The 24,334-nt window shown below is 41.3% G+C and overlaps 1 long non-coding RNA gene across 1 annotated transcript in view; it reads left to right on the forward strand.

Moving 5' to 3' along the window:
• The first annotated feature begins 1,797 nt into the window (after window positions 1-1,797).
• Window positions 1,798-24,334, forward strand: part of LOC139580224 (uncharacterized) — a 35,155-nt gene continuing 12,618 nt past the window's right edge. Inside the window, exon 1 of the long non-coding RNA XR_011676004.1 lies at window positions 1,798-1,915. This is a non-coding gene — a long non-coding RNA (uncharacterized lncRNA). The remainder of the gene's footprint in view (window positions 1,916-24,334) is intronic.

A 24,334-nucleotide genomic window follows, 5' to 3' on the forward strand; every position in this document is an offset into this window, starting at 1 on the left:
GAGAGGTAGGTCAGGATAGAGGGGCAACTCCGGACTGAAGGGCAGCTCCGGACAGAGAGACAGCTCTGGACAGAGAGACAGCTCTGGACTGAGGGGCAGTTCTGGATGGCTGGCTCTGGCGGATCCTGGCTGGACGGCTCTGGCGGATCCTGGCTGGACGGCTCTGGCGGATCCTGGCTGGACAGCTCATGGCTGGCTGACGGATCTGGCTGCTCATGGCTAGCTGACGGATCTAGCTGCTCATGGCTGGCTGACGGATCTGGCTGCTCATGGCTGGCTGGCGGCTCTGGACGCTCAAGGCTGGCTGGCGGCTCTGGACGCTCAAGGCTGGCTGACGGCTCTGGACGCTCATGGCTGGCTGACGGCTCTGGACGCTCATGGCTCACTGGCGGTTCTGGACGCTCATGGCTCACTGGCGGCGCTGGCAGATCCTGTCTGGTTGGCGGCGCTGGCAGATCCTGTCCGGTTGGCGGCGCTGGCAGATCCTGTCTGGTTGGCGGCTCTGGCAGATCCTGTCTGGTTGGCGGCTCTGGCAGATCCTGTCTGGTTGGCGGCTCTGGCAGATCCTGTCTGGTTGGCGGCTCTGGCAGATCCTGTCTGGTTGGCGGATCTGGCAGATCCTGTCTGGTTGGCGGCTCTGGCAGATCCTGTCTGGTTGGCGGCTCTGGCAGATCCTGTCTGACGAATGGCTCTAGCGGCTCCTGACTGACTATCGGCTCTGACGGCTCGGGACAGACTGTAACGGTGCTCTAGCTCTTCCTCCTCCTCGGACGAGGAGAGGAGAGAAGGATCGGAGGACCAATACGCAGCGAGGTATGATTACATAATATTTATTTAACAAGACAAAGACGAAACGAAATACTCTTAAACAAACTACAAAACAACAAACGAAGTAGACAGACCTGGACTACGAACTTACACGTAACGAAGAACGAACGAACAAGTACTGACTACAAACAAAACGAACTCACGATACAGTCCCGTATGGTGCAACAAACACTGACACAGGAAACAACCACCCACAACAATCAAAGTGAAAACACCTACCTTAATATGGCTCTCAATCAGAGGAAATGAAAACCACCTGCCTCTAATTGAGAGCCATATCAGGTCACCCTTAAACCAACACAGAAACACATAACAAAGACTACCCACCCAAACTCACGCCCTGACCGTCAAACACATACAAAACAACAGAAAACAGGTCAGGAACGTGACAGAAATATATTTAGCTGATTTGCAATTTAGTTCTGTTTGCAGATACGGAATTGAATTGAAAGAAGAAAAAAAAATTATATCGAAGAAAAATATTTAGCAATTTATTTGATAGTGTGCTTTATGACAAAGAACAAAGTTGAAGATAATACTTTTTCTTCTGTAATATAGCCAAGATATTGTATGAACAAGCCCAGTCAACTCGTGATGAATAAATAAACTGCAGTAGGCATGCATCCAAAGCAATTACAAATAATATTCATGAATTTAGACTAAGGATATGCAATGCACCACTAAAGAATCCAATGTGCACTTATCAGAAGTAGTCAGCATGCACCTTGACATTGCAATTGAGAATGAAAGCCAATTGCATATCGAAGTATTATCAGCTTGTATGAAGCCATGTTATGCGTGTTCTTAGAGGTCCGTACATTATCTCACCTTGTTTGTACCGTCAGTGGCTTTCACAAGCTGGTCCCACCATCTAAGAACTAACACAGCGTCTTTACTATAGACAGCCACACACAAACAGGAAATGCTATGGTTTCCTGTGCAGGCAATGCAGCCTATATTGCTCATTCTTTTAACGTTTACACAGCCTTGTTGATGTATTAACCTGGCTTCTTTTTACTTCCTTGTACACAGGAAGAGTCTCCCGTGCATTAATGGACCCGATGCGCCAGGATCAAACGCCTGAATAGTATGTATGAACCACTCTAGATTGGATGTTTGTGTATGGGTTATCACAGAAAGCCTTTGATGTATGTAAATATGCTGCAAGGCTGGATGCAAAATTGTACATAGTGAAAGTGTCAATATGATGATATGAATGACGTTTTAAACATGAATTGACGAGTGATTATTATCAAGGCTTCGTTTGGATGCATGGAATTGCACTTTCATGTTGATAGTATATAGAAGATACTGTGGTGTTTGATGCATTTGGTTATTGACATATTCGAGTCAAGGTGGTTGTCCAAAGACCCTATGGTTGTACACACAGGGTTGGTAAGAGTGACCCTTTCTCTGATTTCATTATTCATAATCTGATTCTGAAATCACCAACTTCCAAACAACTGATCCAGATCTTTGTTATCAGGTGGGTAAATCATAGAATTAGAATACTAGAATGGACATTAACCTTATGGTAGGATAAAGCTCAGCCATTTTGGTGAGGGAGATGGTAAACCATTGTTTGCCAGTGCTGTGATAAGATATTGTGTAAAATAATTAATTTGGGGGCCTCCCGAGTGGTGCAGTGGTCTAACGCACTGCATCGCAGTTGCTAGCTGTGCCACTAGAGATTCTGGTTCGAGTCCAGGCTCTGTTGCAGCCAGCCGCGACCGGGAAACCCACTGGGTGGTGCACAATTGGCCCAGCGTCGTCCAGGTTAGGGGAGGGTTTGGCCGGCAGGGCTAGGGTGTTTCCTCTGACACATTGGTGTGGCTGGCTTCTGGGTTAAGCGGGCATTGTGTCAAGAAGCAGTGAGGCTTTGTCGTGTTTCAGAGGACACGTGGCTCTTGACCTTTGCCTCTCCTGAGTCCGTATGGGAGTTGCAGTGATGAGACAAGACTGTAACTACCAATTGGGGTGAAAAATTGGTAAAAAATAACATTTTGTCTGTACTGTACAGTATGTTTGCTGGCTAGCTAGCAACGATTCCATACATTTTTTTCAAATGAACTGCCAATATGCCAACATTCCATTCAAACAATGCAGTCAATACTTAAGTGATGATGCCCGAGAAGGCGGTGTTTGGAGGATAAATTAGCACGGGTGCTGTTAAACACCGGCTTCAGGGCATTATCACTTTTATACAACGGGTTCCCAACATATTCAAATAATGATTGACATATTTTCATAAAAAAACATTATTTTGATGAATTTATTCCCGACACAAATCTAGGGTTGTTACCCAAGCCGGCTGGTCGTTCCTTCTATCGGTTTGGTTGCCAGAGATACGACTCAGTCGTTCAGTCTTTTTGTTCTGTATCTAAAGACGCGACCCAGTCGTTTGTTCTTAATGTTCCATTGCCATACTGGCTGGCAACGTTCTTATCCCTTGCTTGCTAGCTAGCCAACTACAGCTAACTTACAGGCACGTCAAGTGCAGATAGAATAACAGCAAAGTATTTGCATTTGTTTAAGCTGTTTTCTGCAACATTTATTTGGACAAATCCATAACACGAGGCGCGATTTCGCCTGGCATAAAAAATGTGCTCACCCGTCAGGACACTGTTGTTCAGGGGAGCTAGCCAACAACACAGCTAACACAATCACTTCAAACTGAAGCTGGAAAGACTGCAAACCTTTTTTTTCCAATTTACATTTCTTTGTATATATATATCGATAAAAATGATGCCAGCTGATTCAGGATTTCGACTGGCTAAGAAACGTTGCCTGTCTCGTCCCGACTCCCAACATGTTCATTACTATGGGACAGCTGGAAATCGAATTTGAACATGGAAACAACGTTGCAAATGTCAGAGAGACAGACAGCAAAGTTTATACAAATCTCCACTGTTGAAAACTAAATGTTAGTCTAAATGAAATGTGAGATAATGTCTAATGCTTTTTATAGTGGAGATCAAGTTTATAAATTGCTTGTATGTGATGATGAGACAGTGGATTGCGCAGTCAGATGGAACAGAGTAAATTAGTCTTTTAATGTCATAGATTTAGCCGGTGGTAACATGTGGTATAGACACCGGCTGGAAAGGCAGTTTTAACCAATCAGCACTCAGGATTAGACCCACCCGTTGTATAAACAGCCATACACTGGCCAAAATCAGTTGAGGACTTAGACACGTTGTAAATGCAACAAGTAATGATATTATGTCATATATTAATAGCACAGTTTTCCAAGAAAACTGAAACAGTTAGACATTTATGGTCTAGTTCCATGTATTTTAGAAGCTATTTATACAGAAAATGTGTATAAAACCCTATATAAACTGCATTTATAATTTTATGACAATATTTTAGATTGCCAATTCTATTGAATTCCATTCAGGGAATTTTGAGTGTTTATGTCATAGCCCCTCTAGTAATTGAATAGGAACTCTATGGTGTGAATAAAGTTACACTATATATATAATAACTCTACCTACATTGACTCTGTACCGGTACCCCCCTGTATATATTGTCATTTTTTACTGCTGCTCTTTAATTACTTGTTACTTTTATCTCTTATTCTTATCCATATTTTTTTTGAAACTGCACTGTTGTTTAGGGGCTCGTAAGTAAGCATTTCACTGTAAGGTCTACTACACCTGTTGTATTCGGCGCATGTGACTAATAAAATTGGATTTGATTTATATACAAAAGTATGTGGACTCCCCTTCAAATTAGTGGATTCGGCGATTTCAGCCACACCAGTTGCTGACAGGTGTATAAAATCGAGCACACAGCCATAAAATCTCCATAGACAAACGTTTGCTGCAGAATGGCCTTACTGAAGAGCTCAGTGAATTTCAACACGGCACCGTTATAGGATGTCACCTTTTCAACAAGTCAGTTCATCAAATTTCTGCCCTGCTAGAGCTGCCCCGGTCAACTGTAAGTGCTTTTATTGTGAAGTGAAAACATCTAGGAGCAACAACGACTCAGCCGCGAAGTGGTAGGCCACACAAGCTCACAGAATGGGACCGCCGAGTGCTGAAGCGCGTAGCATTAAAAATTGTCTGTCCTCGGTTACAACACTCACTACCACTACTATTCCAAACTGCCTCTGTAAGCAACGTCAGCACAATAACTGAGGGAGCTTCATGAAATGAGCTTCATGAAATGGGTTTCCATGGCCGAGCAGCCGCACACAAGCCTAAAATCACCATGCACAATGCCAAGTGTTGGCTGGAGTGGTGTAAAGCTTGCCGCCAATGGACTCTGGAGCATTGGAAACGTGCTCTCTGGAGTGATGAATCATGCTTCACAATCTGGCAGTCCGACCAACTAATCTGAGTTTGGCAGATGACAGGAGAATGTTACCTGCCAGATTGTGAAGCATGACAGTTGACACTAAGCACTGCATAGCACTGCAGCAGTGTCAACTGTAAAGTTTGGTGGAGGAGGAACAATGGTATGGGGCTGTTTTTCATGGTTCGTGCTAGGCCCCTTAGTTCCAGTGAAGTGAAATATTAACACTACAGCATACAATGACATTCTAGACGATTCTGTGCTTACAACTTTGTGGCAACAATTTGGGGAAGGCCCTTTCCTATTTCAGCATGAAAACACACCTGTGCACAATGTGAAGTCCATACAGAAATGGTTTGTCGAGATCGGTGTGGAAGAACTTGGAAGAACCCCATTGAACACCTTTGGGATGAATTGGAACGCAGACTGCGAGCCAGGCCTAATCACCCAACACCAGTGCCCGACCTCACTAATGCTCTTGTGGTTGAATGGAAGCAAGTCCTTGCAGCAATGTTCCAGCATCTAGTGGAAAGGCTTCCCAGAAGAGTGGAGGCTATTGTAGCAGCAAAGGGGGGACGAACTCTATAATAATGCCCATCATTTTGGAAGGAGATGTTCGACGAGCAGGTGTCCACATACTTTTAGTCATGTAGTGTACTTGTCACATCAGCTCTGTCAAAATAGATGGAGATGAACAGGATTTACAATTCTCTTGATGTGGTTCCACACCGCTTTTAGACCTGCCTCTCATGTGAGTGGATAGATTTAGGTCATACAGCCCCTATCAAAAGTAGTGCTGTACATTTCATACACTCATGTTTGAGGTGGCAATGGCAATGAGTTTTCTTTTAGGCCAGTTGCAGAAGTCCAGTCCATCTTAAACATGAATCAGTTGCCTGTAACACTATTTTGTATGAGGTAATTTTCCATCCATGTACTTTATTGGTTTATTGCCCTTTAACTGACAGGGAATTTCCCCCTCCTACATGTCACATATAGGAACCCTCCTCTCATCATTGAGACGTTGGCCTGCCATTCACTCTCAATTTAGCATAGACATGCAACAACTTAGTATGACACAGTACGACTCCCCATAGTACGCAGTCCGATATTTTCATATTCAATTGAAACATACAGTAAGAGAGGGGAGGATGCTCAGTAGAGGTTCATTTAGATACAATTGAGTCGGGCTGAGAGCCCCCAGATCCTGACACGTCAGAATTTTCCCCACGTGCCAATAATCAATTTATGCTGGTACAATTAAGTGGTCCCACGAGCCTCATACGTAGGAACCCACCTATGTCTTGGCGATAAGGATTCCAGATTCGGGTGAAAGGGCATCCGACTCGTGGTCAGACTGTTCCCAGACTCTAATTCACATAAGCAACGGTAAAACAAATACACTGAACTGAACAAAAATATAAAACGCAACATGCAACAATTTCTACGATTTGACTGAGTTACAGTTCATATGAGGATATCAGTCAATTGAAATAAATAAATTAGGCCCTAATTTATGGATTTCACACGACTGGGAATAAGAGATATGTATTTTTTGGTCACAGATACCTTAAAAAATGGGCCTCGGGATCTTGTCACGGTATTTTTGTGCACTCAAATTGTCATTGATAAAATGCAATTGTATTCGTTGTCCGTAGCTTATGCCTGGCCATACCTTAACCCCACCGCCACCATGGGGCAATCTGTTCACAACGTTGGCATTAGCAAACCGCTCGCCCACACGACGCCATACACATGGTCTGCGGTTGTGAGGCCAGTTGGATGTACTGCCAAATTCTCTACAACGTCGTTGGAGGCGGCTTATGTAGAGAAATGAACATTCAATTCTCTGGCAACAGCTCTGGGGGACATTCCTGCAGTCAGCATGCCAATTGCACGCTCCCTCAAAACTTGAGACAACTGTGGCATTGCGCTGTGTGACAAAACTGCACATTTTAGAGTGGCCTTTTATTGTCCCCAACACAAGGTACACCTGTGTGATGATCATGCTGTTTAATCAGCTTCTTGATATACCACACCTGTCAGGTGGATTAATTATCTTGGCAAAGAAGAAATGCTCACTAACAGGGATGTAACTTTTGAGATAAATAAGCTTTTTGTGCATATGGAACACTTCTGGGATCTTTTATTTCAGCTCGTGAAACCAACACTTTACATGTTGCGTTTATATTTTTGTTCAGTGTATAAATGTACCTAGTTAACTACATTAGTGCTAGCAATGTTTAACACCTAAAAAAACAGCAGGCCTATTCATTTTAAATACTTTTAAATGCAACTTTATTATCAAGGTTTCGGAACAGTCCATGTGCAGAAATGAAAATATATAATAAATACGTAATAAATACATAAATAAATAACTTAATTAGAGCTTTTTAGGAGATAATTTCAAATGCATTCTAATTGAAACAGACATTGAGAACTCTGAAACACTGGCATTCAGGCACAGTATATGGAAATCACATAATGAAACAAAACATAATTAATAACATCCGTAGCACCTTCCTTCATTATGGAGGGCTTGCTATCTCCGGTTAAGGACATCCAGTGAGACATACATGACCAATGAAATTAACTGTTTTTCACATAAAAAAATGGGCCTCTAATTGTTAGAGATTATAGATTATACACATTAGAGTACCGGTGCAATGACAAACTTCCTATAACCCCCCCCCCCCCCCCCCATATAACTGTTCAGCAACTGGAAGCTACTAGAGCTTCTTTATCACTGGAACAGATAGACATGGTACTACTGTGCAATTTGGTATGGCATGTATTTTGTCCCAATTACGTAATGTTCCATATATTACAACAATCACTCTATTGCCAGCATTTATGGACTTATCCATGCTTTTCAGCATAAGCTCCAGTTAAATGTCTTATGTTCTGAATGAAGTCCTTGAAAGACTTTTCAAACCGTGTGTCTTCACAGATGCATTCTGAAGTGTCCGTTGTGCTCTGAGGAGGTAATGTAGGATTTAGTGTGATGGCATGTGAAGTGCTTAACAACACTATATGAGCTGTACATGTTTAGATGCTTGGAATAAGTAAGAATACTTACGTTCTCCTCATCAATCATCTTTTGCAGGTCCTTGGCAGTCATGTTGATCTGGTGTTGCATATTTACCAGATTGGTCGTGTTATCGAGGCATTCTTCTTTCACAGTGTACAGTTCCTTAATGGAACAGGCCAATGCTGCAACAATGCAACTACCCTGGAACCGAGAAAGAGAGCTGTTTGTCCTGGGGCTCTTTGATTTTGTGACACAGAAAGCGAGGCGGTGGTTTAATTGTAGTGAATTGCAATTGCCAAGAGAGGGGTGGGTTTTAGTTGTTCAAAGTGCTATGTGAAGTGAGAGTTGAAACACTTTCAGCAGCCTTGCTGTGTTTCCTGTACTAGTGGTCTTCTATGTGAACTGTTGAAGCGGAAATAATGCCTTAGCAACTCAGCACTAGGGCAACAGGCTGTATGTGAGTGGAAAAGGTAAAGGGCTACTGTCTTGTTCATATGCAAATATATGTTGTCAAACATATTTAGTGAGCCTTACCTCTACATCAGTTGGAGTATAGAAGACTGAATCTGGCTACAATAGGGAGAAAGATACATGTTAGTTGATCACAAAAATACAGAAAGAAATGAAATAAATTTTAACACCACTTAGCCATGAAGTGACTTACACATGTAATTTCTTTTTCTAGAAGCTCGATTCCAACGATTACAGCTTTGAGTCTGTTAATTGGTTTTCCTTGTAGACAACCGGCGAGAAAAAGCGTCAAAAAGGAAATCCTGTAAAGACGGTCCATGATAATCTGAAGGGCTTGTAGGTAGTGTCCTGTAAGGTGTACACAAGGGGAGATCTGTAAATGTTTGTCATCTCAGATTGTTAGCAGTGTTTTATATACCCTGCTGTGTGGAAAATCAAAGGGTGGGCTGAATTACTCTAGATATTACCAAATGCAAACAGCTGTATTTTTCCTCTTGATGACTGTTGGGATTTTTCTTGCTACAAGATGGTAAAATCCCTTTGGTGACCTATAGTGGCAAAGCATTAGACTGTACACAGTATTTACAGTGGTTTCAACATGTGGTGGATCAGGGCTGGTTCTTGAGCTGACGTGTGGCTTTACTAACAGGTCATATGGAGTTTGGTAATTGGTCAGTTCTAAGCAACACCTGCAAAAGTGTTGTTTGCTAAGATTTTAACTTCAAGGAGGTGGAGAGACCACAAAATATCAAATGTTGCTTTGCCAATAGCTCATTTGAAAAAAATCTCTGGTTAAGTAAAGATGTGCCAGTTGAAAAGGCATTACAACAAAGAAACTACAGCACAATGGTGCATACAGATAGCAAAATGTTCCTGTAGGATCAGCCGATATTATTTACTGCTATTATAATATGATCAGTACATTTTATTGCTGTCAATATGTTTTTAAAGGGGCAATCTGCATATATTTTTCGACTTGCAAATGAACGATATGTACCCATTGATTCTTGAGAATATCCCTCGTGAGCTTAGTTCAACTGTCTTGACCCATCAGAACCCAAAATACACTTCCCGCCATATGTATTTGGAAAGTGAAGTTAACATTTTAAATGTAGCTTTATACTTCAGCATTTTGGATTTGAGATCAAATGTTTCATTAGAGGCGACAGTACAGAATGTAATATTTTATTTGAGGATATTTTCATATCTGTTTTACCGTTTGAAAAATGTAAGCACTTTTAGGCCTCCCCATGTGAGGAAGACATAAGTATTTGGACAAATTCACTTAAGTAATGTATGCAGCATTTAATCAGCTCACAGCCATTACTATTAACATATACACTATTAACATTATCCATTTTACATGTTTGGAGAATATTGCAAATATTATCTTCAGAATTCAGCGATTCAGACAACGTTTTGTGCACATTCTTACCACAATTCTGTGAATAATTTAACATATTTATATCTGCCACACCTGGCTCATGTGGTTATGTATTCTACATCACTATAAACATTTGAAGAGTTTTTGGGGCATACTACAATTGTATTTCATATACAGTGCATTCGGAAAGTATTCAGACCCCTTCATTTTTCCACATTGTTACGTTACAGCCTTATTCTAAAATTGATTACATAATTTTTTTTCTCATCAATCTACACACTATACCCCATAATGACGAAGTGAAAACAGGTTTTTAGAAATGTTAACAAATTTATAAAACATGAAAAACAGAAATACCTTATTTTCATAAGTGTTCAGACCCTTTGATATGAAACTCGAAATGGACTCAGTTGCATTCTGTTTTCATTGATCATCCTTGAAATGATTCTACAACTTGATTGGAGTCCACCTGTGTTAAATTCAAATGATTGGACATGATTTGGAAAGGCACACACTTGTCTAAATAAGATTCCAGAGTTGACAGGTCATGTCAGAGCAAAAACCAAGCCATGAGGAATAAGGAATTGTCCGTAGAGCTCCGAGACAGGATTGTGTCAACGCACAGATCTGGGGAAGGGTACCAAAAAGTTTCTGCAGCATTGAAGGTCCCCAAGAACACAGTGGCCTCCATCATTCTTAAATGGAAAAGTTTCGAACCACCAAGACTCTTCCTAGAGCTGGCTGCCCTGCCAAACTCAGCAATCGGGGGAGAAGGGCCTTGGTCAGGGAGGTGACCAAGAACCCGATGGTCACTCTGATAGAGCTCCAGAGTTCCTCTGTGGAGATGGGAGAACCTTCCAGAAGGACAACCATCTCTGCAGCCCTCCACCAATCAGGCCTTTATGGTAGAGTGGCCAGACGGAAGCCACTCCTCAGTAAAAGGCACATGACAACCCGCTTGGAGTTTACCAAAAGGCACCTAAAGGATTCTCAGACCATGAGAAATGAGTTCCATCTGATGAAACCAAGATGGAACTCTTTGGCCTGAATGCCAAGCGTCACGTCTGGAGGAAACCAGGTACCGCTCATCACCTGGACAATACCATCCCTACAGTGAAGCATGGTGGTGGCAGCATCATGCTGTGGGGATGTTTTTCAGCGGGAGGGACTGGGAGACTAGTCAGGATCGAGGGAAAGATGAACGGAGGAAAGTACAGAGAGATCCTTGATGAAATCTTTCTCCAGAGAGCTCTGGACCTCAGACTGGGGTGAAGGATTACCTTCCAATAGGACAAGGACCCTAAGCACACAGCCAAGACAAAGCAGGAGTGGCTTTGGGACAAGTCTCTGAATGTCCTTAAATGGCCCAGCCAGAGCCTGGACTTGAACCCGATCGAACATCTCTGGAGAGACCTGAAAATAGCTGTGCAGCGACGCTTCCCATCCAACCTGACAGAGCTTGAGAGGATCTGCAAAGAAGAATGGGAGAAACTCCCCAAATACAGGTGTAGCGTCATTCCCAAGAAGACTCTAGGCTGTAATCGCTGCCAAATGTACTTCAACAAAGTACTGAGTAAAGGGTCTGAATACTTATGTAAATGTTATTTCCTTTTCTTTTTTTCTTTTTTACATTTGCAAATATTTCTAAAAACCTGTTTTTTCTTCATCATTATGGGGTACTGTGTGTAGATTGATGAGGAAATAAAACAATTGTTCTTAAAAACAATCACTATGAGACATCATCGGCCCAAGTAAGCCCGACCGTGTGTGGTGGTGACAAAGTGTATAGTAATGGGCCTCAACATCAAGTTCTGACAGGACAACACCATGGGAGATCTTAGTGAATCAGCATAAGTTACTAGCGGGTGAGGTCATATCCAGCCAACCGCTCAGACGAGCTTCAGCTAGCCATTTTTTACAGTTGTAGCTGGTGCTTTCAAAGTTGGTTACATTATATATAATTTGAAAGGTTATTTCATTACCTTTCAGAACCACTTGTCAAACAAAGTTTAAAATGTATCTGGGTTTTCTTTTTGAAGCCATTTATACAGGTAATTCTGATATGTACCCTAGAGGTCAAAGGACACAGTTCTGTTGACCTGAACATTCTGAAAGTGTATTTGAATCATAGCTGTGAATCTAATCTTTCCAGTGATGTATGATTAAAGGGTATAAGTGAGCAATAACTTCTTGTATACTGATGATGTTTGTCATAGGGGGAAATTAATGAAAGAAAGTGAAAACACAGAAAGATACCATTGCTGCACTGCTATTATACATTTTCCAACTCTAGGGACATAGACCTTAAAAACAATCACTATGAGACATCGTCGGCCCAAGTGAGCCCGACTGTAAATACACATGTACATACTTAGTTTTATATAGGCTACTGAAGGTGAGGACACATCAATTCAGTCACTAAAGAATATACCTATTTTCGGAGTGGGGAATTAAAATTATATGAGTAAAAACTGTGAACTGTCGGTTCGTAACGTATGATACAATTTTCTTACCGATTCATGCACATTTGGATCGGTTTGTCCTCCTGCGGACCGATGTACTCTTATCTAAACATTTGAACCGGATACAGTTCAGTATCAGTGAATCATTACATCCCTAGCATTGTGCATTATGAGACCGGAAACTTTTAATTTTGAAAATTTTGACATTTGATTTTATAAAATATATGTATGACCCCCCCTCCTACTGGGTGAGAGATTTCAAGGCTCAGCAGTTTATTCGCTCACCATGTGTTTCTATTGGCTGGTGCATTATTGGTGATCGGAACCCAGTACTTGTCACACTGCATGAGCCCCGTCCCCAAAATTCTGCCATGCCAGACTTTACGTTGAGGCGTCTTGGTGTTGTCTGGAGAACCGTAAGGGTATTTAATTGAATGTCGCTGCTCCCGTCGCAGCATATTTTTCAGAACATCCCATTACTTGTCCCGACCTCGAGATTTTGACACTATCCTGAAAAATGGTCTGGGAAGAGAAAAACTTAGCAAAATTGTTATATCGTGCTTCAGTGTATTCCCAAATCCTGAAAATTAAATCTCCCCTCTGGTATTAATAAAGTACCTATCATCATCATCATCAACAAATGTCCTGGTCTTGGACAATACCATATTCTTTGTGTGTGGTTAAGATATGGATTAATATTGTTTCACTCTACATTTTAGAATATTTTGATTACTTTTGAATCTGTGGTACCTTTTGGCACAGTAGTCTTATAGGGGAGAAATTGAACGGAAGACGTACAGCATAACTCATGATTTCTGAAGGGAATGAATGAAGTGCAGCATCTTTCACACCTACAAGAAACTTTGTGGAAAAGGGGTTTCCCCTATCAAACCTTGTCAGTTGGGAAACCCATTTACAGATTCAGCGGTGACCTTTTCCTATTCATACCTGCCACTTATTGGTCAGTGTCATTATAGAATAGTCCCTGTGCATGTCCTTATTCCAACAGGTCACATGATGGCTAACCGGTTACATTTGATTGTTGATATTAAGGCACTTGGTATCAGGACGGAAGAAGGTGGGGGAATTTCTATCCATTATCATGAATGCATCACATCCTGAGGTTTTGTACCTGTTTCCATGAGAGCATGCATACTCCCCTGTAAAAACACTTCCATTTTAGTTAGGTATTTATAATTTGATTGCCATATTCCAGATTTTTTGGGACTTGGTGGTTACCATGTTCAGAATCACACTAATGCAGAATATGTCACTCCACAACTGTCCACTTTATGCAGCCACTTTAATCAAATGGAATAGGAAAAAGTGTTCTGGTCAATGATTCAGTTTTTATCCCTCCCTACGAGCTTCTTTCGATTGGGTGCAGGAAAAATTACCCTCAACACAGCCTTTGTTCAGATATGTATGATTTAAATATATTTTTTGAAAAAATATCTTTCTGGTCAGATTCAATGGTATTTCAAAACTTAAGGAGCTTCTACTCTCATGGTGGAACCTGATCCCTGTGTCTTTGCCCTGAGTCATATTTGCCAAACACCCACCACAATAAGCAAAACGTGTCGCCTGTCCACCCTCTGGAACTTCCTTGAATTATGTTTTCCATTCTCGACCTGACTGGTAACCTCGAAGCCCCTCTAGTCCCTAACCGATGATTAAAGAAATTGTTTCAATAGATTGTCTGAAATTGTCATCTACGGCAACTGAGTGATTTGCTTGCACTATGTGTTTACAGCCACAGTGGTTGAGTAGTGGTTGCAGACTGGCAGTATCTAATATGTCTTTGCACATATGAGTAGCCACACTTATCAATCCATGAAAAACACAGTGGCATTGTGACTCACTTTCAAAGCATGCACAATATTTAGCCTAATGGAGGCTAACAGCTTTTAAACTCGTCAATGCTAGTGTCTTGAAAGTTGTTTTTCCTAAGGCTTGCAATGTTTCCAATAACGGCATTTTCTAAGGTGACAAAACACTTTTACCCTTGGCCTACCGCTGGAGTCTACTACTACTACTACTGCTGCTGGTGTTTGAATGTCTTGTTTCCACATTTATTAGATTCTAAAAGTGGAGCAAATTGACAGTTGATTCAGTCATTAATTGAAATCCACAGGCCATTATTTTGAGTCAATTGTGAATTATATTTGCTTTGATACTGAGCTGAAAGGCAATTTTGAACGTATGTCCAATATCTTATACACAGACACAGGCAAAAACAAAGTTGTTAGTATCACAGAGTAATAATATAACCAGTGAAAAGAACAATTAAGCCTACTGACTGTTTTTTGGAAAAGTGGAAAATGTTCCGTTGTGAAGATTAAAGGTAATTTTCAGAGAAATGCCCTTGCAGTGTTCGAGTGGGAGGTGAAGTATCATCGAGATGTGGTTTCATTCAGCATGTCTCGATAAGTAGAAATGCATTTCACACTTTCCATGGATTTACCTTTAATTGGACCAAGGGGTTCTCAAACCTTTATGGGGCTGGGAACTCCTTTTGTGATAGCACATTCACTCTAACAATCAGAACGCAACTTGAGTCAGATAAAAAATTTAGTACAAGGAGTCAATGTTTCCTCTGGAAACAATTGTAGCAGTGGGGAGAACCGGTCATGTAGAATTTTTATTACTAAGGACTGAGAAGCTGATTTACTGCCCCAAATTGAATGAAAAAAAAAATGATGCTGATTCCATATGAAACTATTTCCACTTCCAGAAATGAGCCCAATAACATATTGTTAAATTATTTTAACATGCTGGACCATGCATGGTCCATATTATCAGGTATGCTATTAGCAATAAGCATTATCACCTGTAGCCCAACTGATGCAGCATTGAGGCTATAAATAAATAGGCAACCCCATACTTCGTCTGCATTTAACCTATTGGGCTAATCATTAGCCAGATCCCAAATGTGATATTTTAACTAGTTAGCATCCTATTGATGAATTTTGTCCCCCCAAAAATGTGCATAAACACAGTGAATATAATGTAGGCCTACCTGTTGGGGTAACTTGGGGTAAACCACCACCAGGGATCACACGCCCCCTGCCAGTACTTTTTAGTAATTTAGGAGATGCTCTTATCCCTCTTATCCAGAGCAACTTACAGTTAGTTAGTGCGTTCATCTTAAGATAGCAAGGTGGGACAACCACCTATCACAGTCATAGTAACTACATTTTTCCTCAAAGTAGCTATCAGAAAAGTCTGACCTAGTGAAGGGGGCGAGGGGGGTAGTCATGTGCGAGTGTTAGTTAATGAAAGGCATATTTTGGGGCTGGTGTGTGTACCGTGGGATTATTTAAGGTACACTTTGAAGAGGTAGTGTTACAGATGTTTTCAGAAGATGGGCAGGGACTCTGCTGTCCTAGCTTCAGGGGGAATCTGGTTCCACCATTGGGGTGCCAGGACAGAGAAGAGCTTGGACTGTGTTGAGCGGGAGCTGCCCTCCCATAAGGGTGGGAGGGCCAATAGTGCAGAGGTGGCAGAACGAAGTACTCGGATTGGGGTGTAGGGTTTGTGCATAGCCTGAAGGTAGTGAGGGGCAGTTCCTCTTGCTGCTTCATAGGTAAGTACCATTGTCTTGTAATGAAACTGCTTCATGTCACCCCCCCCCAAATCTCCCCTATGCACTCATGGTGAATTGCAGAGTGGTCATGTGCTTAACCATGCCATTGCCACTGGTAGATGTGGACGGTTCAATCATCTTCAAAGTGCACCTTGGCAGAAATATTTTTTCATGTTACTTATTTTTTGGGGTGTAGCTGCAGTCATTTTGCTGTGGCGTCGTGCCACATATAAATGACTGCAGCGGAAACACTGCAAGGAGTTTTACTATGACTTTGGCAGTGCATGTGGCTGGACAAACTAATTCTCGGGCTCTGGGAAGGAACATTTTAAAGTCAGCCTCTTGGCTTCGGAGAGAAAAAATATCAGTTTTCAATCTAATTATCTGCAATTCTACAAAATTGTCATGTGGCAGAGATTTGTTTTTGTTGCAGCTTTGAAGCTAATATCCTGCAATTTTACACATTTTACCATGAGGCAGAGAACTTTGCAGTTTTAAAGCTTAATTACAGTGTATCTACTCTGAACAAAAATGTTTCATGAGCTGAAATAGAAAATCACTGAAATGTTCCCTATAACACAAAAAGTGTATTTATCTCAAATTTTGTGCATATACAGTTACAGTACCAGTCAAAAGTGTGGACACACCTACTCATGGATGGAAACAAATATAAACAAATGTAAACAAATACAGGGATGTAAACAAATACAGTACTCGTCAAAAGTTCATTTTTACTATTTTCTACATTGTAGAATAATAGCGTAGACATAAACTATGAAATAACCCATATGGAATCATGTTGTAACAAAAAGTGTTAAACAAATCAAAATATATTTAAAATTTGAGATTCTTCAAAGTAGATTCTTGTTGACAGCTTTGCACACTCTTGGCATTCTCTCAACCAGCTTCACGAGGTAGTCACCTGGAATGCATTTCACTTAACAGGTGTGCCTTGTTAAAAGTTAATTTGTGGGAATTTCTTTCCCAATAAGAAGAAGAGACTTGCTTGGGCCAAGAAACACGAGCAATGGACATTAGACCAGTGGAAATCTGACCTTTTGTCTGATGTGTCCAAATTTTGGTTCCAACCATGTCTTTGTGAGACGCAGAGCAGGTGAACAGATGATCTCTGCATGTGTGGTTCCCACCGTGAAGCATTGAGTAGGCGGTGTGATGGTTTAGGGCTGCTTAGCTGGTGACACTGTCTGGGATTTATTTAGAATTCAAGGCACACTTAACCAGTATGGCTATCACAGCATTCTGCAGCGATACGCTATCCCATCTGGTTTGCGCGTAGTGGGACTATCATTTGACTTTCAACAGGACAATGACGCAACACACCTCCAGGCTGTGTAAGGGCTATTTTACCGAGAAGGAGAGTGATGGAGTGCTGCATCAGATGACCTGGCCTCCACAATCACCCAACCTAAACCCAATTGAGATGGTTTGGGATGAGTTGGACCGCAGAGTGAAGGAAAATCAGCCAACAAGTGCTCAGCATATGTGGGAACTCCTTCAAGACTGTTGGAAAAGCTTTCCAGGTGAAGCTGGTTGAGAGAATGCCAAGAGTGTGCAAAGCTGTAATCAAGGCAAAGGGTGTTGTTTCATAGTTTTGATGTCTTTGCTATTATTCTACAATGTAGAAAATAGTAAAAATAAACGTCTGACTTGTAATGTATTCGTTTACATCTCTGTTAGTCATCCAGACCGAAATCATTGATGAATGATTGAAATAATATTTTTTTGAGTAACCTATATTATCTGGTTCAGAGAAGGACATTCTGTGTATGTGAGCATAACTTCTGTCACTAACATGGCTTTTCAGGAGAATGAGAAATCTACTGATAATTTAATTGGAATTCCAACTCTTGATACATGTTCCAAACAAAACCCGCCTTCGAGTCAGAAACTCAGTTCCCTTAACCCAGGTATTAGACAACATTGTACCATGAAACTTTTTCAAACCGTTAATCAGGCTAAAATGCTCTGGGACCCTCGTTCCAAGCCTAGAGGAATATTGGGAGGTCATCTGAATATTCGTAGCATTATTTCTAAGAGTAAACAGGTAGATTTTTTTTTTAACGACTCTCACCTAGATTTTTTAAAGAAATCTTCTCCTATTTCTGCCTTTAATGTCCCTGGATATTCCATGTTCAGGAGGGACAGGGGAGAGGGCAGAGGGTGTGGATTGCTTATGTACATGAAAGATAACTTTAAATGCAATCGTATCATATGGAAACATGTCAATGACATTGAATGTATGGGGCTGAATGTCTTCCTATCCCCTCATATGTCTCGCACTATTATTGGATTATATCGACCACCAACATCTGATATCTCATTTTATGACCATATAAATGCCATGCTTAAAGAATGTGATCATAAGAAGGAGATCATTTTCATGGGCGACTTCAATATAAACTAGGAAAACAAAACTTGCAGGAAAAAAAACTCAGAGATCACAGATTATTTCAACCTACTCAAATAATACAAGGTCCAACCAGAGTAACACAGTCATCCCAGACTCAAATTGATCTGGTGTTTACTAACAGACCTGATCGAATAATTAGGTCCAGTAACTTACTAACTGGCATACCTGACCACAATGTTACATCGGTGGTTAGAAAGCTCACTATAAAGAGATTTAAGAACCATATTAATGTGCAGCAGTACGATAAAAAAACAGAAAAGTGAGCAGAGTATCTACGATGTAGCTATAAGTCAAATTGACTGGTCTGATCTGTTAAGCAATGAATGCCCAGAGTCTGGATACAGAACATTTCTGTCAGCTATTGACAAAGTGGATACCTCTTTTACGAGGACATTTTAACGTAAGCCAAGACGGAAAACCTCTCTAACATGGCTCAATGAGGACCTCTGGAGGCAGATGAGAGAACGGGATTTTTCCTTGAAAAAAGCACTGAAGTCTGGTAAGAATGATGACAGACGTATATTTGCATCACTGAGAAATAAGGTGGTTAGGAATATAAAACAAGCAAAAGCAGAGTTCTTTCTTAGAGTGATCAATGAAGCAAAATGTATTTGGGAAAATCTCAACAAACTAACAGGGAGAGGAGGTGAAAAGTCCAAAAAACATCTTGAATTAAAGGTTAAATGGGATTCTAATTCAAGACTCCAATTTCATATCCACCACCTTTAACAATTTTTTGTTGACTCTGTCAGGGAACTGGCTAAAAGATTTTTAACCAAGACCACAGTTCTCACTCCCATATATAACAATAAACCAATATTCAGAATTCCTGAAATCTCAGCGTCAGAAGTGGACAGTATTATTAGCTTCTTCAGGAACTCTAGAACAAAATATGTATTTGGTCTAGACACTGTATTCCTGAAGAGACACACATTTTCTCAGATTGCCCCTATTGTATATCTAGTTAATCTGTCCATCAAATATGGGTTCTTACCCAATGCTTGGAAGTCTGCTGCAATGATACCTGTTATAAAATCTGTTTTAAAATCTGGTGACCCAACACTGGTGGAAATTTACTGACCTATAAGCATTCTTCCAGTGCAATCAAAAGTAGCTGTAAGATGGGTGGCTGATCATCTGACTGATCACCTCATTCAGGGCAACTCCATACATCAAATGCAATTTGGATTCAGAACTAACCATTTTCCCGAAACAGCCAATTGCTATTTTCTGGAGTGCATTAAATCTCAACTGGACATAGGTGGTGAAGTTGGCGCAGACTTTTGGGATCTTACAAATGCCTTTGATACTGTGAATCATGAGGTTCTCCTATCCAAACTATCCTCCCTTAATGTGTCCACTGAAGTCATTAGTTGGATGTATTCCTATCTGACAAACAGAAGTCAAAGGGTTTGTTCAGGGGACACTCAGTCAGACTCTCTTTACTATAACATTGGGGTCCCACAAGGGTCAACATTAGGCCCCTTTCTGTTTACCATCTACAATTGAAGTCGGAAGTTTACATACACTTAGGTTGGAGTCATTAAAACTCACTCAACAAATTCTTGTTAACAAACTATAGTTTTGGCAAGTCAGTTAGGACATCTACTTTGTGCATGACACAAGTAATTTTTCCAACAATTGTTTACAGACAGATTATTTCACTTATAATTCACTGTATCACAATTCCAGTGGGTCAGAAGTTTACATACACTAAGTTGACTGTGCCTTTAAACAGCATGGAAAATTCCAGAAAATTATGTCATGGCTTTAGAAGCTTCTGATAGGCCAATTGACATAATTTGAGGCAATTGGAGGTGTACCTGTGGATGTATTTCAAGGCCTACCTTCAAACTCAGTGCCTCTTTGCTTGACATCATGAGAAAATCAAAAGAAATCAGCCAAGACCTCAGAAGAAATATTGTAGACATCCACAAGTCTGGTTCATTCTTGGGAGCAATTTCCAAACAGGTGAAGGTACCACGTTCAGCTGTACAAACAATAGTACGCAAGTATGAACACCATGCGACGCATTCTGTCTCCTAGAGATTAATGTACTTTGGTGCAAAAAGTGCAAATCAATCCCAGAACAACAGCAAAGGACCTTGTGAAGATGCTGGAGGAAACCGGTACAAAAGTATCTATATCCACAGGATATTTGATTATTATATCATTTTTTCATTTATGGGAAAGGGCAGTATGGAGTGCAATAGAGATTGCATAATTCGTGGATTTGTTAGGGAAGTATGCAAATTGGAGTGGGTCTAGGGTTTCGGGGATAGGGGTGTTGATGTGAGCCATGACCAGCCTTTCAAAGCACTTCATGGCTACAGAAGCGAGTGCTATGGGTCGGTAGTCATTTAGGCAGGTTACCTCAGTGTTCTCGGGCACAGGGACTATGGTGGTCTGCTTGAAACATGTTGGTATTACAGACTCAGACAGGGAGAGGTTGAAAATGTCAGTAAAGACACTTGCCAGTTAGTCAGCGCATTCTCGGAGTACACATCCTGGTAATCCGGCTGCGGAGAGCGTGATCACACAGTCGTCCGGAACAGCTGATGCTCTCATGCATGTTTTAGTGTTACTTGCCTCGATTTTAGCTTGTGTTACTGGGCAGCTCTCGGCTGTGCTTCCCTTCATAGTCTGTGATAGTTTGCAAGCCCTGCCACATCCGACGAGCGTCGGAGACAGTGTAGTATGATTCGATCTTAGTCCTGTATTGACGTTTTGCCTGTTTGATGTTTCATCTGAGGGCATAGCGGGATTTCTTATAAGCTTCCGGGTTAGAGTCCATCGCTACCCATTAGTTCAGTGCAAATGTTGCCTGTAATCCATGGCTTCTGATTGGGGTATGTACGTACAGTCACTGTGGGGACGACGTCATCGATGCACTTATTGATTAAGCTAGTGACTGATGTAGTGTACTCCACAATGCCATCGGAAGAATCTCAGAACATATTCCAGTCTGTGCTAGCAAAACAGTCCTTTAGCTTAGCATCTGCTTCATCTGACCACTTTTTTATTGATCAACGTTTACGACAGCGTGTTCCAGTTCTTGCCCATATCCAGCAACTTCGCACAGCCATTGAAGAGGAGTGGACATCATTCCACAGGCCACAATCAACAGCCTGATCTGAACTCTATGCGAAGGGATGTGTCGCACAGCATGAGACAAATGGTGGTCACAACAGATACTGACTGGTTTTCTGATCCACGCACCTTCTTTTTTTTTAAAGATATCTGTGACCAACAAAAACAGCTGATGAATGCTGCCGTGGTGGTTCTTACAATTTTTTGTGAATACTTTTAATTATCTGATTATTATATCATTTTTTCATTTATTTTATATCTAGTATTTTATACCCAGTTTTTATTATTTATTTTGGATCCAGTGACGCGGATAGCCACAGTGCTGGGGCAGCTAGATTTATCCATGGATCATTTTAGTAGCCTTTTAGTAGTCTATTGGCTAGCAAGCAAAATGGCTGAATTGAGTAAAGGGTGTTCTCCTGCTTCTACACAAAGCAGTGAAAACTCCTTTGACTCTATCGCCGACCGTAAGGCCATTAAATGTATTTTATGAGAGATGTTCACAGTCATCCCTGTGAAGGACTTTTCTGAAAACTTCACCTGTGTCAAATGCCACAAACTAAATGCTGCCAAGAAGAGGATCATTACTTTACTTGAGGAAATTAAACATCTGGATGAGCGTCGGTTGACTGTAATGGAACTTTTATGGAGCTTGAGCATTTCCCCACCTTACGGCATTCTGAACCTAGCCAAAACTCAGATGCTTTCAGCTCTACCCCTGGCGGGGGTGAATGGAGTGGGATTGGATCCAGCAGGAGGAAGAGACACGCATGCCAGTGTTCCGTTTTTGTCTTGCAACGCTGTGATATTAAACTCTCAAATCGTTTTTAGCCACTGTCCCCGCTGTTTTCCTCAGGGCGTACGGACACTGGGTACGCATATGCTGTAGCTTCTACACTGACGACCACCTACACTACTGGGACTCCCCCCTGGCAATCGGGATCTACGCAGCCTTCTCCCCAGCCGATTTCTGCGGCTCCTGTCGCTGATCGGAGTTACGGTAGCGGGGGGATCCGACCGGCGCTCATCATTGGAAGTTCAATGGTAAGGAACATCTCCTTGCCAGGAATTAAAACGCTATGCTATCCGGGTGCAAAAGTTAAGGATATCACTACGCCACTTCCTGAAGCCATAAACCAAAATCCACAGACGGCTACTGTTATAGTACATGTGGGATTTAATGACACTAAGTTGGCCAGCTCTGAACTGCTTAAACGTTACTTAATGGAACTAATTGCAAAACTGAAATAACTAAACAAGCGCCTCATTATATCGGGTCCCATAACCACGATGAGACGTGGATACGGTAGATACAGTAGGTTGCTATCACTTCATGTCTGGCTAAAGAGTTATTGTAACTCTGTCAATGTGGTCTTTATTGATAACTTTTACACTTTTTGGAAAGAGAAAAGATTCTACAAAGAAGACGGAATTCACTCAAACTATCTTGGAGCTTATACATTGGCAAGGCCATTTTAGGGCTGCTCTGTGAGACTAACTGGGATATAACCTGCACTCTACCCAGGTTATCCCAACTATCATCACACATCAAACTATACTCTAGTCAAGTCAAGGAAATCTTCATTATCCCTGTCTTAATTTCAGTAGGATTTAAACAGCCACCAAATACATGCAGCCTCCGGCCCATCGGGGAACGCTTTGATAACCTAATTTGGATTCCTATGAAATCTCCTGACTGACCTAACGATCAAGTTTATAATGACCTGCTTAGGGTAAATATGGACACCCCTGCTGTTTTTAAGTCTCGCAAAGGGCTGGCTTTGTTACATGTAAATGTGCAAAGTATGATGTCAAAGATGGACTTTATCGATATCTGGATGGATGGATGCATGACACAAACACAGAAATTCTTGTTTTATCAGAGACTTGGTTAAATGATTAGATCATGGATAAGGACATTGACGTTGCTAATTACAACATTTTTTAGATGTGATAGGCAGAGAAAATGCGGAGGGGTGCTGATGTATGTGAAATCCACTTTTGTAACATCATGTGCTCTTAATGTCACTATACCACAGAAATGTGAAATCCTGGTTTTAGGTGTGACCATGAGCCAAAACGTGCACGTATTTGTTGCTGGAGTGTGTAGGCCTCCTGCTGCTTTAGTTGATGCGATTAGTACCATAGCTGAGTATTTAGAACAATTTCTATCATCTGAACTGATGGTCTTAGGTGACTTTAACCTGGACTGGCTGACACATCTCGGATAACTTAATTCCTCTCCTTCCCTACCCAAGCAAGTTATACTGAACTCTGACATAATTCTACTTTTTTTAATGGGATAGGTCATGCTTTTAATCAACATTTTATGTCCTCTGTTTTTTTGTTTGAAAGAAATCTTGGTTTAATAGACCCGGGTCAGTCAGTAAACTGCTCATCCCTCTCCCAGCCGCTAGTCCCTCTCCCAGCCGCTAGTCCCTCTCCCAGCCGCTAGTCCTTCTCCCAGCCGCAAGTCCCTCTCCCAGCCGCTAGTCGACTTGAAAGAGGACCAGACAACCCCCAGTGAATCATTGTACTCTCTGGAGCAACTGTCTACTTCTGATGTATTGGAACAACTACTTATGATTGATGTTAAAAAAATATGATATGCTTGATCCCTTATTACAGCTTTCTGCTCCATTGATTGTGGAAGCATTAACACGTATGTTTAACTTGACAATTATATCAAGTACTATCCCTAGAGTTTGGAAGGCAGCCCATGTGCTTCTTCTACGTAAAGGTGGTGACC

The sequence above is a fragment of the Salvelinus alpinus genome, chromosome 7 (genome assembly GCF_045679555.1).
Source record: "Salvelinus alpinus chromosome 7, SLU_Salpinus.1, whole genome shotgun sequence".
NCBI classification, from domain to species: domain Eukaryota; kingdom Metazoa; phylum Chordata; class Actinopteri; order Salmoniformes; family Salmonidae; genus Salvelinus; species Salvelinus alpinus.